The following is a 17,235-nucleotide window of genomic DNA, read 5'->3' as shown; positions in this document are numbered from 1 at the left end:
CACCCAAAACCACCACCCACATTCACCAAAGCCCTACTCTACAACTCTCACCATATTCCACCACCTGCACCCTGAACACACCATCTACATCCTGTGCCCCCCATCTCCGACTCCTCCCATACACCAAATACCACATGCACTCTAAACCACCTGTGCACTGATATGATTGTTACAAAATGGTTAACAAATCAGGTCAGGTACGATTAAAAGCCCTTGTCCTATCTCAGTAAAAGCACCTTCATCTGTACTGGTCCAGTAAATGAAATGTGTGTATAAGACAGCAAACCTACCCTGTGTGGTGGACCATCCAATCTCTATGCAGCAGGGCATGTGAGGTGGAATATCCCCAATATGTATTGTCCATCGGGTAACATGTATCCCTATTAACTGACAGGTCGGATCTGTAATGTGCAAGGAGACTGTTCACTAGTGTGCAAAGTATGGTGTTGTGACAGGATTCTGGCAGGACGCAGAGGGGATCAGAACACTGCACGGCCACCAGTGACTCCAGTGATCCCATGCAATGCATCTCAGCCGGCAGTGGTTGGACTTGCAGACAAAACGCCTGTGGGCGGTGCGGTTTCTCTACCTGTTACTGAAAGTGTTTTTCTCAGACAGGCAAAATAAGAGTAAGACTCTCGCTGTGCTGGATCTAAGGAGTCGTTGGCTGATCATCCGTCTCTGTCCTTCATGCAGCCCCCTGGTCTAACATTCAGTTGGGTCTCTGCATCTCCTACTACTCTGCTCTTTTCAAGCAGTGAGAAGAGAGCCTCGTTGTGCCATGGAACAAATGTTGAAGCTGCTAGTCTGGTCCCACAGGAACAGAATAAACGCAACAGCAAGCCTAAATAAGTATTGAATGTTGTTTGTGTTTGTAAGCATATGAACACGAATGTGTGTGCCTAGTGTGCACATGAATAAATGCACATGATTAAGTGTGTAAACATATGTATGCACGAGTGTGCCCCTGTGCAAGTGAGCTTGTGTACGCGCATGAATATGTGTGTGCCTATATGAGTGTGCACATGAAAATATCCGTGTGCAGGTCAGTGTGCACATGAGTGTGTGAGTGTGGATCAAATGTGTGTGTCTATGAATTTGCACGAGTGTGTGTGTGTGAACATGAATGTGTGTACATGTGCACAGTAGTGTGTATGTGTGCAGAAATCTGTGTTTGAATCTTAGTGACTCTACTCCTTCTTTTGTCCTTCTGAGGTCGATCAAATGAGTACCGTTTAGTAACAATAAACGTCTGTTATTGAACGCTGAGACAATTGCTTATCAGTGCCACAATACCCCACGGGGTGAATGTGCATTTTGGCAAATATACTTTAGGTGTGTGTGTGTGCGCATGCGAGTGTAGGTGCGTGTGTTTGTGAGTATATGTGTGCGTGTCACAATTGCTGGTGCAGCATCCAGCTGTTCAGAATTAACTATCAGAAATGTTAGTTTGCAAGTCATGAGTGACTAATTGGATAGTAAATGTCTTCACAAGTAGGGAACGAGGTACATTGGCACCTGTGTGTCTATGTATATGTCAATGAGGACTTGAACAGTATGGGGCACTGCACATCAAATTACTTTTGGCAAATGATCGTGTGAGTCACTGAGACCTTGAATGCCGTCCTGCCAAAGAAGACTGCTTGTCTGCCTACAGTGAGAGAAGTGTCCCCAACGAGAGGCACCAATGGTGGATGCCAGGAACATCTGCTCACTGCACCTTACACCCTGGAGACAACAGGTGCTACCTGAATAAAGGAAAGTGATGGTGGCAGAGCTGATCTGGTGGTACAGGTGATGAGCTCTACAGTAGTTACTCTGTCTTGAGGTCTTGCTCCCCTGCACCCACAAAATAAACTTTGAGTATTATTTAGAGTTTGGAGATGTCCCATTCACCATATTTAGATGAACTTAGATGAATAACTTGAGATTTACATTCATATATACCTTAGTTTGGGTAGATGCAATACCTGTCATGGATGGGTTTGGTGGGATGTCCTTCAGCTCCAACTGTCACTAACCCCCTTTGTTTTTGAACCCCAAACAGATTCCTATACTGAGTGGCAGTCTTCTTAATTGCCTCCAGCATGCTGGGAACTATGCTTTGGTATTGAGAGCTTCCTTATGGTGGGCTTTGAGAGTCTCTGAAGACGTACAAGATTTTGTAAATACTTTAGGAGTGTAGAAAGTACAACTCTAGTAACCTGCTGCAAGTCGTGAATAAGACATGTATGATCCCACTCTTGTGAGTCCATGTTCTCATGCCTTTGAAAGCTGCTGAGCTTGTCCAGAAGGGTGCCATAAATCCTTATCGACCCATGGACAAAACACTACTTGGCCATGACCACTGGTTCGCAAAACACTGGGCTCTGACGTTTCACCCACAGGCCTGCCACAGAAACTGGCGAACTGGGAATGTTAGAGTCTAGGGAGAATACAATATTTTTGTTAAAACCAAACAATTTAATGAAATGAAGTTGGTTGAATATTCAAGTACTGCTGCCAGCCACGTTCAAGCTTTCAAGCTACTGGTATAAACTGCATGATGAAATTCAATGTTGGATCTACCTTGCACAGAGCCTTCCAAATTAAGGGCTCATTTAACTGCAAAAGCTACCCTACTTTTATGTATAACCATTACCCTCCGAGGATTTGACACTCTAACAATCTGCCAGCCAATGTAATACAAATATGGGTACATGTTCATCAAGCATATAGGGCTCGAGGCTTTTTGTTGCTCTTGAACAATGTCTACGAGGACAAACAATCTGCCCTGTTCAAGAAATGGTTTAATACTGATGTTCAAGCAAGCTTTTTACTTCTAAATAAAAAAACGCAGACCTCGGTTAGGGGAGCACCCCTCACTCTGTCATAGGCCACCCTCTAGTACTAGAGAGTGTTCACTTTTGGCCACCAAACACATATTTACTGAAAGTGAAAAGCTGGTGTTTCAGAACAAAAAGCTGTGTTTTTTTCAGGAAAATAATGATCTATTGTTTAGGGAAACTAGAGTATCTTGCCAAAATGAAAAGATTATATTTGATAACATTATATGTGACTTTTAATAAACTGAACAGCTGATGTTTAGAGCAAAAATGATTGCGCTAGTGCTGTCTGAAATGCTAGTCTGTAAATTTAGCATAATATGTCTGCTGTATGAAACTGTAAAATGTCCATAGCCTGAGCAATAGCACCGCTGAGCCTGCAAGGGCTCACTAGGTCTCTTGAACTTCCTGAAATTGCAGTGTTATTTTTTCAAGAAATGTGATTGAGATTGTAAGGGTGTTAAAGAAATGAATGATGCAGATCTACCTAGATGCTAAGGTAAATGCCCAGTAGCTGTTGGGAGTATTGTGGTAAAACATGTATTTTAACACAATTTTCTCAAAATTGTCATTGGGTCTAGTGATTCTGTAATATCTCTGTAGAGCTTCAGATATACTGGAAGGAACAAGAGTGCCCTTTGAGAGACTGTAGCTTTTTAGCAAATGTTCTTAGCAGTATACCTTCCTATATTGTAAAGGAGTTTAAGGTGCCTTATCTTGTTACAAGATGCTAGGTATTTGACAAATTACATTTTTAACTATTGTTCCTCGTTTAGTCTCTGGGAGCTCTTCCTTCACTTCACAGCATTCTCTGACACTGATGCTGTGCCTGTTGTTCCTGCCCTTTTTCTCCTTGGCCAGAGCTGCTGCTGGGTGTTGACTGCCTAAAATACTGCACTTGTTGTATTACTCCAGCTATGGGTCTGCTGTTCCTAGGCCTAGTCTTGTGATATGTCTGCTCTCTTTGTACTCCCTGCCCTACATTGAATCTTTACAAACTGAACAGTCGAGAACAACATCATACACCATCCAGATTATTTTACAGGGGCCGTGTGCTGGCAGACCAGCCTATAATCAGACTAGGATCTTGGAGTTGGACTGCTATTGGGTCCAGGCAAGAGAAGAGATCACTCTGCACTTCTGTGGTGAATATCAGGTGAGACCAAATGCCTAGCTCAATACCTAGTCTCTGTACATGCAATGAAGGTGGCAGGGCGTGGGTATCGAAGATAAGGTACCATGTGTACTTTCTGCATTTCTACAAGTTTTCCCAAGTACACATCTGGACCCTAAAATGTCCCACACAGTTTTTAGGTTGAGCATGGCAGCGCGCATGCGCTGTCTGCAAGACATGCTGCATTCACTAAAATGACTGTAATCTTGCCTTTTGCTGACCATAGGTTGACTCTAGTGTTGCTCTTCTTGGCTGCCTCCTAATTGGTTTGTGCATCACTTCCGTTTATAACGGAGGAGCGCCTCTCAACTACAGATGAATTCCCCTAGATTAGTTGCTATCCGCTTTGATGCAGGTACTATTTCTTTTACCACTGCGTTATTGCTTTTCTGCCTTTCTACCAGCACACTCTGTTGCTTGTTGCCTCTGTGGTTGTTGTGCTCACCCCTCCTGCCTGTTGCATAATCCTCAAAATGCACCAGGGGCCGCAGCTCATAGCTCTACTCCAGGGCAGCTGCCGCTGCCTTATAGCCCCGCAGCTTCTCGGTCTACGCACATGGGGTCGTAGCTTCCCTCTCCACTCCAAGGCATCCGCCGCTGCCTCAGAGCCTTGCCAGTGCCACAGCTTCTCGGTTTGCCATACTCTCAGCTCCAACATCCTGGTAGCCGCGACCCAGCGAACCGTTCACCTAAAACTCACAGCTCCCCAGCCACCTAATGCCATCTTACTATATAGCTGCCAAGGTTTAAAATTGCCACTTGTGACATTTTCAAAATTTCACTCAGCTCCCAGCGCTAGTTGAGTCTGGTCTGGTTGCTGGATCATTTACCGCGGTACGAGCCGCTGTGCTGCCATTGCCAGCATTACCCTGAGTACATAGCTACCAAGGTTTTAGATTGCCAGCTGTGACATTTTCATAATTTCACTCAGCAGCTAGTGGAGTTGGTCCGGTCGCAGGTTCATTTACTGTGATGTGAGCAGCTGTGCTGCCATTGACAGCACTACTCGGAGCAGGGTAAAGTTAGCCGCCCGTGAGGGCTGGTCCAGTTGCGGGACGTATCTCACCATTAACAGCCGCAGTGCAAGCAGCGGCAAGCTGCACTGTCATTACCAGCAACTGCCAAAGCTCTATTCAATTATCTCATGAACTGCATGCTAGGACTTGAAGTCTTGTTTTCCTTTATGGATGACATAATTAAACCTCTTTCTGCCTCAAGCTAAGGGCGAGAGCCCCCTCTCTAAAGTAAGCGTTGCCACTCCGTCCACCACAATTTGTTCCCTGCATTTGCTGTGTCTCTGCTCGCTGCCCCTTTGTAATTCTATTGCTGTCTACCACTCTGCCTGTGGGACAGATCTCACCATTAACAACTGCGATGCGAACAGCCGCAAGCTGTGCTGCCATTACCAGCAGCAGCCAAAGCTTTATTCAATTATCTCATGAACTGCATTCTAGGACTTGAAGTCTTGTTTTCCTTTATGGTTGACATATTTAAACCTCTTTTTGCCTCAAGCAAAAGGTGAGGGCCCCCTCTCTAAAATAAGTGTTGGCACTCCATCCACCTACATATTGCTGTGTCTCTGTTCACTACCCCTTCATAATTCTATTGCTGTCTACCACTCTACCTGTGGCTTCCCGCTGCATCTTGCTCTTGCTCCCATCTCTGCATGCCCCTCTTCTCTACTTGTCCATCTTCTTGAATCTGTGCCCTTATCCATCTCTCTCTCCGACTCCTATTGGAGCTCCTTTCCCCGGTCTCAGATTGCCTGCTTCTCCTTCCGGTACCTCAGTACCTCTTCCTGCCTCCCTCAATGCTTGCCTCTGGTCAGATATACTTCATGCCTGTCTATCTTCATGTTCCCCCACACCCCCACTCTTCCTGTGTCTCTATGCACCCTCAGTATCGGCCCCTTTTTGAATATCCGCCATGTACCTTGTCTTAATAAGTTTCGTTTTCTTTGTATAATGTAGGGAAATATCAAGCCCTGACGCTTTTCCGTTGTGCTTGCCAGCAGCGAAGAGCGCCAAGCAGGAACACAAGGCAGGAATGTTGTGCATTCAAACACAGATATTGTGTTCCTTGTAATTCCCTCCCTCGTCCATGCCCCCTCTCTTGCTCCCACTGCTATTTCAGTCTCTTCAGTTAAAGCCATGCTGCCCTGACAGGGAGTTTGTAACTGCCCTCATAGGACCAGGTACTTCTCTTCTGCTGCGTTTGCTGGCAGATCACTTACCCCCTCCACCATGCTCATGCCCTCTCCCTGCTCCTGGATATAGCTGCTCTTGCCCTCCCATCACTGTCCCAACTGTTGCAGTCCTAGCTCCCTCCTCTCCAGTTCTCGGAGATTGCCGAATGCTGCTTCGCGCTCTCAACTGGTAAAGCTGCTGCCCTCCGCCGTCCTCTCCTGGAACAGGACCCTTTGGGCACCACTCTGTCTCTTTTCGCTTGTGGAGTTATGGTATCATACCTGTGATCGGACTTAAACATTTCCAAACTTTACAGATCTTTGAGTGGACCTTTTTTTGGAAAATCATATCAATTATTGTTTTTTTCTTTTAATTTCCAAAGATTGTGAAATGGTATCATGTGTGTCCTGATTCCGGGCATGGTCGAAAATGAAATAGTACACTAGGACTCATAACAGACCAGCCCCTTAGGTACTGCCATTAATATGTGACTTCTACGGACACATCATGATACAAAATTCAGCAGAACACCACATAATTAAACTCCTACATACCACTCCACAACACAAAATACCATTTCACATAATTACACTTCATAACACGCAATCCCACTACACATAATTCCATTACACTCACCACCACATGATTACTAGCCACATAATTCCACAGCACACCATGCCACATAATTCCACTACAAAAATCCACTCCACACGACACAATTACACAATTGACTAATCCAATCCAAATAGCTTTAACTCAAACAAATGTGAGAGCTATTGTATTTCCAATGCTTGTTTGACCTGTAACCTTGCCTTAGCCATTGTGTAAGCTAAAATGGTTATATGTTGAAGAATCTAGTCAAAAATGCTGAATTTCATCTCACAAGCCTAGAACATAGGATAGCGCGGGAGTGGCATAAAACTCTGCATCAAGTGCAAAGATGGTAGTGTATGCCATGTGAATGTAGTAGCATTGCATTCTTACTTTGCAAAGGCCGCACTGTGTTATCTGCTTGGCTTAAACAATTGTAGCATGTTCTGTTGTGCAATGCTGTTTCACCATCTTATTGGGTTTCATGCATTTATTAACGTCAATAAGACTGTTCCTTACTTTACTTTACACTACTTAACTAATCATTCCCCTAACCCACCAACAAACAATGCCCCAAACCACCCATTGTCTTCTTTGGGGGGTATTCTAAGTTACATGTTGTGAAACCTAAGTCTCACGTCCCCTAATGTTATCGCCTAAGAATCGTCCCTGTCTCTATGAACGATCTGGGTGTGGATAATGAATGAACTGTGTTTTCCGGGCTCACAATCCTGGACTGTAGGCCTCGTCTCTATTCGATAGACTGATGTGACTTGCTCCTTTTGTCTATCAACACGTCAAGCTTTTAGTCATGTTCTTTTGAAACTCGGGAGCTGTCCCTGCCCAATCAGCTTCTTTGTCAGCCCTGTGGTGAAACGTATACTGCTACAGATGAAAAGAACCTGTCCTAGTTTGTGTGACCTGTAGCAGCACTGAACGTCGAGCGCGAGAGGCTTGCTCACTGTTGTACCTCTTGCGCTGCTGTTGTCTGTGTTGTAACATTTCTGTGTAGGAATGTTAGCACTCGCACAGGGCTATTTCTTCCAGTGTCTCATTACAGTTTCCCCGCTGCGGTACGTGTTTATGTGAGTTTTAGAACAAAAGCCTAAAGTGTCAGCACGGTCAGTGCTTATTTTCATTGTGCCATCTGGTTTCAACACACGCGGGGAAGCATGCCCCCTCTATAAAAGCATAGCTTCTCTCTGCTGTTTCTATCACCTTTGCCCTGTGCTTTTTAAACTCGATTTATTGGCCCAGTGCTCCACTTAATCCTACCCCTTATCCTGACCTTGAATGGCTGTATGGCTCCTAGAACATCTGCTTCTTAAAATAAAGGCCGACGTTTCCCTTAATCATTCACCACTGTCGTTGGACCCCTGCTTATGGCCCTTCTCCCTATGCTCTCCATTTACTGGCGTCCGTGTTTTGTGTGTTACCGGTTCGTGTTCATGTATAACGTCACTCTGAAACGCTCAAAATTATAAACCTTTCCCCACCCTAATCTTGTTCCTAATATTTTTGACATTTCTCTTTTTTTAATTTTATGAGGCAGATTTACAAGGCACTTGCGCCACGTTTACGCCGCCGTTGCGTGATGCAACTGCGGCACAAACGTGGCGCATCCCTGTGACCCATTTACAACGTGACGCATCTAGGCAGATGCGTCACGTTGTAAAGGCCTGCGCCACATGTGGGCGTTCCGGCGCAGGGTGGGCGTTCCGGGGCAGGTGCGCCTCGCAAAAGTGCCTGCGTGAAATCTACACTTGTGCGACGCTGCTACGTCAGTTCATTACGCCTGCTTGAAGCAGGCGTAAGGACTGACGTAGCACGTTAAGTATAGGGCACACCCGAGCATTGCTGGAGTCACGTTGCGCTTGCAACGCGACTCCAGCGATGCACCGTCACGAGATGCGTCACGCTTCTGCCTACCCTTGCGCCACGGCGCGCCGCATTGTAAATGCGGTGCATTCGCTGTGACGCAAGGGTAGTTTTGCCTAACGCATTTGTTCCTGGCGTATCCCTGCTAATTTGCAGAGATGCGCCAGAACTCATAAATATGCCCCTAAGTCTTTATGTTAGGTTTTTGAAAGATAAAAAATAATATAATGAAATGATGTATCTAATACATAAAGTAAAACAATAGAAACTCACTGATATGCTCCAGTTTAAAGATACATAAATGACAGAGAGGGAAAGACTGGTACCATTAAGTCCTGGACAATAAGCTGTACACTGTTTGATGAATATCACAATGCCTTCCTATTACATTTCAGCCATGATAGCCTGTATGCAGAAAGTACAGGAATCTGCTGGAATTATTTAATAACCAGGTTTTGCGTTGACAAGTAGATCACGAGGAGTTCTGAATATAACTACTTACAATCAAAGTGTGAGATTTATGATACGGATGTTTTTGATAAGATTGTACAAATGAAGAGGAATTTTTGTTGCCAGGACCGAGATTGATTGAATTGAAATATTGGTCAATCATTATAAAGTAAGTTATGTTTTATTTTCTTGGGTTCCAAAAGTACAGCTGGGACTATAATTAGGGTCGTGAATTTGGTAAGACAGTGTTGGAATTTCACTGAGGTTTTATCTCTTTTAGGTAATCTAATATGTTCAGAATGTAACTAGTTTTGTCTGTCTGGGCCGCCCCGACCTTTTAATCCACCGGGCATTTCCCTAGTGTCATCGGGCTGCATGCTTTGGAGGCTGATTTGAAGGCCCATGGTTGCCCCTGAAACGTTTAGGACTTTCCGCGGCTCTTCGAAGTTAACCGTCGCAGGCACAGGGAGGCTTCAAGTGAGAGAGAGAGAAAGGGAGGGTGGGTGGGAGGAAGAAGGCAGAAAGAGAGAGAGAGAAAGGGAGGGTGGGTGGGAGGAAGAAGGCAGAACGAGAGAGAGAGAAAGGGAGGGTGGGTGGGAGGAAGAAGGCAGAAAGAAAGCGATCAGAGTTTGAGGAGTGAGTGAGAGAAGTGAAGGAGAGTGAGAGAGAGTGGATGATAGGATAGAGAGAGATACCACGAGGAGGGGTGTTTAAGATGAGAATTTTTGGCAGAGGTGCATTTGGTTTCCCAGTCCAGCCTTGTTGCTCGGTTTCTTTGATTAATGAAGTGCTGAGTGCATATGAAACACAGCCAGGCCCACTAAGTATGAACTGAAAGGTATGAGTTGATTTCCATTCTGGGAGAATGGGTTTGACAACAAACTCCAAAATGGCCCAACAATGCAATATAGTTTTTCTCAAGTTTATGCAAATTATTGAATGTGTGGACTCGTAAGCATATAGCAGTGGAATAGCTCAAGTCGTATAGAGTGAGCAAGTTGACAGTCATAAAACATGTGTAAGAGATCACCACCTGGTTTCGTTTTGTCCTACGCAAATATGTTGCTAAATGCCAAGTTTGTTGCACCTAGAGGGCGCCTGCTTTGTGGATAATGAAGAAGCTTGTTTGTCCCAGTGACGGGATTCTTTCCTTTTCGTTTTTTTAACGCTCCAATGTATCCCTAAGTTACACCAAACTTAACTAAGTTTCAGAGGGTGTTAAGTCCTATTATCATTGCTGTAGGCATCGTAGCATTAGCAGGTACACTGATACTATACTACAAAGTGTAGTATGCAGCATGAATTGACAAACTGCTTCACAATTCCTCCATAGGTCAAGGAGCATGTCAGTCTGCAGTGCATCATACTGTAGTACAGGTTGGTGTAATCCATGTGGCAACCTATGTAAAATATTCACTGAAGAAGTAGATCTTCAACCTGTGCCTTATAGGTGTAATGGTGAAAGTCATGAATTAAATCACCTTCCTTGTTGGTGACATTTCTGTTCCCGGAGTATTCAGCAATGTGCTGCATGTTCGCATCACAAGGGTAATAGGCCCAATATATAGGCAACTCCTAAGCGCATGCCTCTTTGTATTTGTGGACATTAAATTCTGTTTCCCAGCTTTGCATCAAAGAGTCAGCTGAGACTTGTGATACCATAAAAGGGCTAATGCAAAAATACAATACTAGCTCACACCTCTTGAGAATGCTGACTAATAGAAAAATCTATGCGTGGTGACGTGTCTCACACATACTAGCCCTTGAGGCTAGAAACAGGGTCCAGTAAGGAAGCGCAGCAAGCAGTAATGGTTCTTGATGCTAGTTATCTTGCAAATCGTGTTCTATGAGAGGAGTGAGGAGTGAAGAGAAGGGACCCACAATCACTAGGACTTTGTACATCTCCCACTCTGGATGGCAGACCTAAGTTGCTGTTGGTAGTAGCCAATTATCTAGTCGGCAGGATCATACAGAAACTAGAAAGGGGAAGCCTAGCTGAGGATTCTGACCTCTACTTCCATACTGAAGATCGTGACTACATCTCTGAACATACTTGATCGTTTCCTTAGTACAACATTTAATTTCCTATTAATTTTATAAAAGAATCACTGTCACTTCCTTCCATTCAGTAGATCATTCCACCATTGTCAAAGGCGCTCGTACACGTGAATGTCAACTCACCAAAATGCCTGGAGTAGCAAAATTAACATCACACACCTTTTGAATTTCATTTTCACTCACACACATGCTTACACTTACACACATTCACACTTACACACAGCGGCGGCCAGCACGGATCAGAGATAGGGGGGCAGGGCAGGACTGGGGGGGGATGCGGGGGAAGCAGGCAGCAAAACATAAAATAAAAAACGTACCTTCTCGCCGCTTCCTTGCCACGTCTCTCGCTCTTTAGTCCTCCCTCACTCTTTAGTCCTCCTTCATTGACCTAAACTACATGAAGCACACCCCGGCTCCCAGACAGACAATTACAATGCTGACTTAGCAGCATTGTAATTGGTGTGAGCACCCTGCGCTCAGATGTTGACTGGAAGCCTGAGTATGTTCTCCATGCAGGTTGTCTAGCAGCCTGCATGGAGAACATGCGAAGTGCGCAAGACTGTTTTGAGTGGCCCCCGAGAGAGCCGGCCAAGCATTCATTGCGCACTTAGGAGGGTGCTACCACTCCTCCCCTGCCCTCGCCTCCTCATGCAAAGCTGCGGAAGTAGGAGAAAATAAAAAGATAATAACGTGGGTTATTATCATTTTATTTTCTCGTTATTTCACTGCTAAAAAGCTGTGGGGCGACACTGCTCACACACACACATGCTGTCACATAAGCACACACTCATGTGCAAGCAGGAACACAACATACATTTAAAAGCATTTTTTCGGTCGAGCCTGGGCACCGCATGTGCTGCTCTGCAAGGCATGCTGTATTCGGGTATGGACTCGAACCTTCGCCCACTCTACGCCCATATTTTTTATTGGCTTGTGTTATGTTCCTTTGTAAATGCTGGCTTCTAATTCGTTATTTGGCTTATTAGTCCCTCCTTAGTACCACTTTGTCTTCATTTGTAACCTCCCACTAGGACTGGCCCTTTTAATTCTGTTGTTACACGGCATGTCTTATTTAGTCTGTTAGCACTATTTTCTTTAATGAGTTTCTCGTACTTCAGGCATGACATGCTTTCCTGCAATATTCAGCGTGCCTTGGGCGAATTCACTTTCCAAGCAGTCCAGGACAATGGCGACAGCTTCTTTGAAATTAAATAGGGCTTGCATTTACAAGAGTTTGAGCTATTGGCATTGTAAATGACAATGCTTTTTATTTATGTCTTAATGATCAAAACCGATAAATAAAAGGCATTGTCATTTACAATGCCAATAGCTTAAATTCTCGCAAATGCGAGACCTACTGCGATGCAAATGCTTGTTTTACTTCTCTAAGCTGCCAAGAAGGCCATCTTCCAGCTAACTGTACTGTATTTTTATATTACACTCATGGCGAATAATGAAACCTTATTCACTATTAGTGTAATAACAAAATTGAGGGAAAACAGAGAGGAGCCACAGCCAAAAAACATAAAAACATGCTGCCACTGTGTGGAAGGGTATGCTCAGATGTGAGTCCCTTGCTCACTGCACCATCAGGATTCAAGCAAGCCGGGCCGAAGACGGCTGTAATGCCAGAAACCGGTCCCCGGAAGCTTGTTTCCTTTCGAGTAAAGAATTGGCTTGGTAGTTTGGTCTGCCCTGTTCCCATGATGCACTGGGCCAGGGCCAGACTAATTTGCATGTAGCCAGGTTCTGAACTGGGATGGTGCAGTGAGCTAAAAAACGGTGATGGATCAAGCCCTGATCTTTTGACTGGGTAGGAGTGTTCTGCTTAATTCAGATACTCTGTCTATCACCACCCCCTTTTTGAATCGTTTTAGCCACCACAAGTGTGGAAGGGTATGCTCAGATGTCAGTCCCTTGCTCACTGCACCATCAGGATTCAAGCAAGCCGGGCCGAAGACGGCTGTAATGCCAGAAACCGGTCCCCGGAAGCTTGTTTCCTTTCCAGTAAAGAATTGGCTTGGTAGTTTGGTCTGCCCTGTTCCCATGATGCACTGGGCCAGGGCCAGACTAATTTGCATGTAGCCAGGTTCTGAACTGGGATGGCGCAGTGAGCTAAAAAACGGTGATAGATCAAGCCCTGATCTTTTGACTGGGTAGGAGTGTTCTGCTTAATTCAGATACTCTGTCCATCACCACCCCCTTTTTGAATCGTTTTAGCCACCACAAGTGTAGAAGGGTATGCTCAGATGTGAGTCCCTTGCTCACTGCACCATCAGGATTCAAGCAAGCCGGGCCGAAGACGGCTGTAATGCCAGAAACCGGTCCCCGGAAGCTTGTTTCCTTTCCAGTAAAGAATTGGCTTGGTAGTTTGGTCTGCCCTGTTCCCATGATGCACTGGGCCAGGGCCAGACTAATTTGCATGTAGCCAGGTTCTGAACTGGGATGGCGCAGTGAGCTAAAAAACGGTGATAGATCAAGCCCTGATCTTTTGACTGGGTAGGAGTGTTCTGCTTAATTCAGATACTCTGTCCATCACCACCCCCTTTTTGAATCGTTTTAGCCACCACAAGTGTAGAAGGGTATGCTCAGATGTGAGTCCCTTGCTCACTGCACCATCAGGATTCAAGCAAGCCGGGCCGAAGACGGCTGTAATGCCAGAAACCGGTCCCCGGAAGCTTGTTTCCTTTCCAGTAAAGAATTGGCTTGGTAGTTTGGTCTGCCCTGTTCCCATGATGCACTGGGCCAGGGCCAGACTAATTTGCATGTAGCCAGGTTCTGAACTGGGATGGTACAGTGAGCTAAAAAACGGTGATGGATCAAGCCCTGATCTTTTGACTGGGTAGGAGTGTTCTGCTAAATTCAGATACTCTGTCCATCACCACCCCCTTTTTGAATCCTTTTAGTCACCACAAGTGTGGAAGGGTATGCTCAGATGTGATTCCCTTGCTCACTGCACCATCAGGATTCAAGCAAGCCGGGCCGAAGACGGCTGTAATGCCAGAAACCGGTCCCCGGAAGCTTGTTTCCTTTCCAGTAAAGAATTGGCTTGGTAGTTTGGTCTGCCCTGTTCCCATGATGCACTGGGCCAGGGCCAGACTAATTTGCATGTAGCCAGGTTCTGAACTGGGATGGTGCAGTGAGCTAAAAAACGGTGATGGATCAAGCCCTGATCTTTTGACTGGGTAGGAGTGTTCTGCTTAATTCAGATACTCTGTCCATCACCACCCCCTTTTTGAATCGTCACTGTGTTTCTGGCACTGATTTTGCCACCCCTGAGACCAGGGGTCGCAAAAAACAGTGCAAGTGGTCAGAAGGAGCAAGCTACAGGTCACAGCTGCGACATCTTACGACCACTAAATGACTTCTATGCCCGTATGAATAGCTCTAATAAAACTGCTTGATTTGAAACAGGTAGACATTATTCCAAAGAATGATCAAAATAAATTCTAGTTATTACTATATGACTAATGGAACACAAGTTATTATTCAATTAGCAACATGCATAAAGGAAAATAGTCTAGATCCGCTGTGCATAACTGAGGCCTTATTGGATGAGGTGTCTGGCCCCAGCAGTCCACTGTAAGTCCTACAAGAGATCTATGACTTTTCTTTAGGTGATAGATCCACTGGGAAAAGGGGGGTGGTGGCCATCTTTTCTAGATTTAAATGAGATCCATGTTTAAAGTATATCTAGTCAATTTAGCACTTTTAAGCTTATGACGATTAAAATCAATACTAGCATTAATGGAAACTGGGCTTCTTCACTCATTTACTGACCATCAAATAGACGCAACCGTTCATGGCTATATCCTAATTCCTGCGCCATTATTGTAGGTGATAGCAATCTGCGGTTTAACGACCCAATGAGCAGATAATTCTCTAAAGTGTATAATATTCTTTGCAGGTTTAGACTTATCCAAATGATTGAGGAAGCAAGGCATAACAAAATTGTATTCTCTCTAATAAAACCCATGTACATTTAAGCGGTACACTGTACATTGATTTGATGGACCATATGACAGTATTATTACCATCAAGTCTTACTTTTTCATTGTTTTTATTTATCATCCTCTCATATCAGTATATCAGCACTACAACTATGGATAAACACATTTTGTACAAGACCTATGAACATCCAACCGCTGACTTACTATATATATTTTTGTAAAAATATCCTGTATAATCCAGGCTTATTTCTGTAGTCTCTAGCATCCATAGTCATGAAACACACATCCAAATACTTACATTAACCCAGACAGCGGGGAGTATTTTAAAATTATATCGGACTTGCTCTGAAAAATTGGTGAGTCCTGTGGTGGAAACTTACAAAGTCCAGGCCAGGAGTGCTGCCCGATATGGAGCAGAATTATGGGTGCATTGTCCATCTGGCTCGTTAGCACGCACTGAGAATCTATTCGCTAGACAACTTATGGGACTTACTTCTAGCAAACCTCTAACACCTCTCCGTATGGATCTTGGGCTTAGGCCCATTGCGGATGAAGTTGCTCTTAGACCCTTATTATATTGCCGTCGCCTGTGGTGCACCCCTGAATTAGCCTCATTGTATTGTAATGTATTGTATTGTATTTGGCATTTGTAAAGCGCGTAGCTACCCTTGGGCGTCCCAGCGCTGAGGAATACGAAGGACGAAATGGAGGGCGTCTATATAAATAGACAGGTCTTCAGTTGTTTGCGGAATTTTAGATGATCATGCTCACTCCGTAGGTGGATTGGGAGGGCGTTCCATAATTTGGATGCATTGAGTGAAAAAAGCCTACCTCCTCTCCTGGCCTTTTTTATTATGGGAATGGTTGCAAGGTGGAGCTGGTTGGATCGGAGTGCCCTGTTGGCCCTGTAAGGGATAATCATGTCTCTGATGATTAGGGGTCCTTGTTTATTCAGGGATTTATGTGCAATGCACAGGGCTTTAAAGTTAATTCTCTGCTGGACTGGTAACCAGTGCAGAGAATGTAGGGCTGGCTTTGCTGAGCAGCGAGCGGGGGTATTGGTAAGCAGCCTTGCGGCCCAATTCTGAATTGTTTGTAGCTTGGAAATAACTTCTTTGGGGGCACCTAAATATAGGACATTGCCATAATCCAATCTGGATAGGATGAGGGCCTGGATGACTAGTCTTTTTGCGAGCGGAGGAGGAGGGGAATGACTTTCCGAATGATTCTGATCATGCCATAACAATGAGGCGGCTGTCTTCCTAGCCTGGGTTTTGAAGGTGAGGTTCTTGTCTAGCCATATTCCTAGGCTTTTTATTTCTGTTTTGGGGGTAGGTGGTACTCCCATTGAGAGTGGCCAGTGCGTGTTTAGATCGATACTCGAATGGTCGCCTAATATCATGAGTTCGGTCTTCTCTCCGTTAAGCTTCAACTGGGAGAGATTCATCCATTTCACAACTTCCTCCAGGCAGGATTGGAGGTCCTTGGTTTGTTGGCCGGGGTGGCTCAGGGCTACTACCAATTGCGTGTCGTCAGCGTAGGTCACCATGTGGATTCCGAATGGGGACACTATCTCTGCCAGTGGGGCCATATAGACATTAAAAAGGGTGGGACTGAGAGAGGAGCCCTGGGGTACTCCACACCCTAATGGCAAGTTTTGTGACGTGTGCTTGTCTTGGAAGACCTGGAAGGACCTACCCTCGAGGAAGGACTGCAACCATTTTAGGGCTATCCCAGATACTCCTGCCCCCTTGAGGTGGTGAACCAGGAGGGGGTGGTTGACCGTGTCGAAGGCCGCGCTTAGGTCTAGGAGGATGACTGCAGCTGTACCTCCTGTGTCCAGGATTTTCCATGTTTCCTCCACCACTGACAAAATAGCGGTCTCTGTACCCTGGCCGGGGCGGAAGCCGGTTTGAGAGGGCTGGAGGACGCCATTTTTTTCGAGAAAAGAAGAGAGGACACGATTGATGTGTTTTTCTGTTATTTTGCTGATGCACGGCAGTAGAGAGATGGGTCGAAAGTTGGCCAGGTCTGTGGGGTCCAGATTTGTTTTTTTCAGGAGGGCGCAGACCATTGCTTTTTTCCACTCATTGGGAACCGTACCAGGGTAAAGGGAGGTATTA

The 17,235-nt window shown here is 45.2% G+C and overlaps 1 protein-coding gene across 1 annotated transcript in view; it reads left to right on the top strand.

The window, feature by feature from the left end:
• Positions 1-17,235, top strand: part of GDPD1 (glycerophosphodiester phosphodiesterase domain containing 1) — a 400,155-nt gene that overhangs the window by 67,273 nt on the left and 315,647 nt on the right. The gene's annotated exons all lie outside the window — the stretch shown is intronic.

Source organism: Lissotriton helveticus, chromosome 3_1 (genome assembly GCF_964261635.1).
Source record: "Lissotriton helveticus chromosome 3_1, aLisHel1.1, whole genome shotgun sequence".
NCBI lineage: Eukaryota > Metazoa > Chordata > Amphibia > Caudata > Salamandridae > Lissotriton > Lissotriton helveticus.
This window is presented reverse-complemented; position numbering and strand designations above follow the sequence as displayed.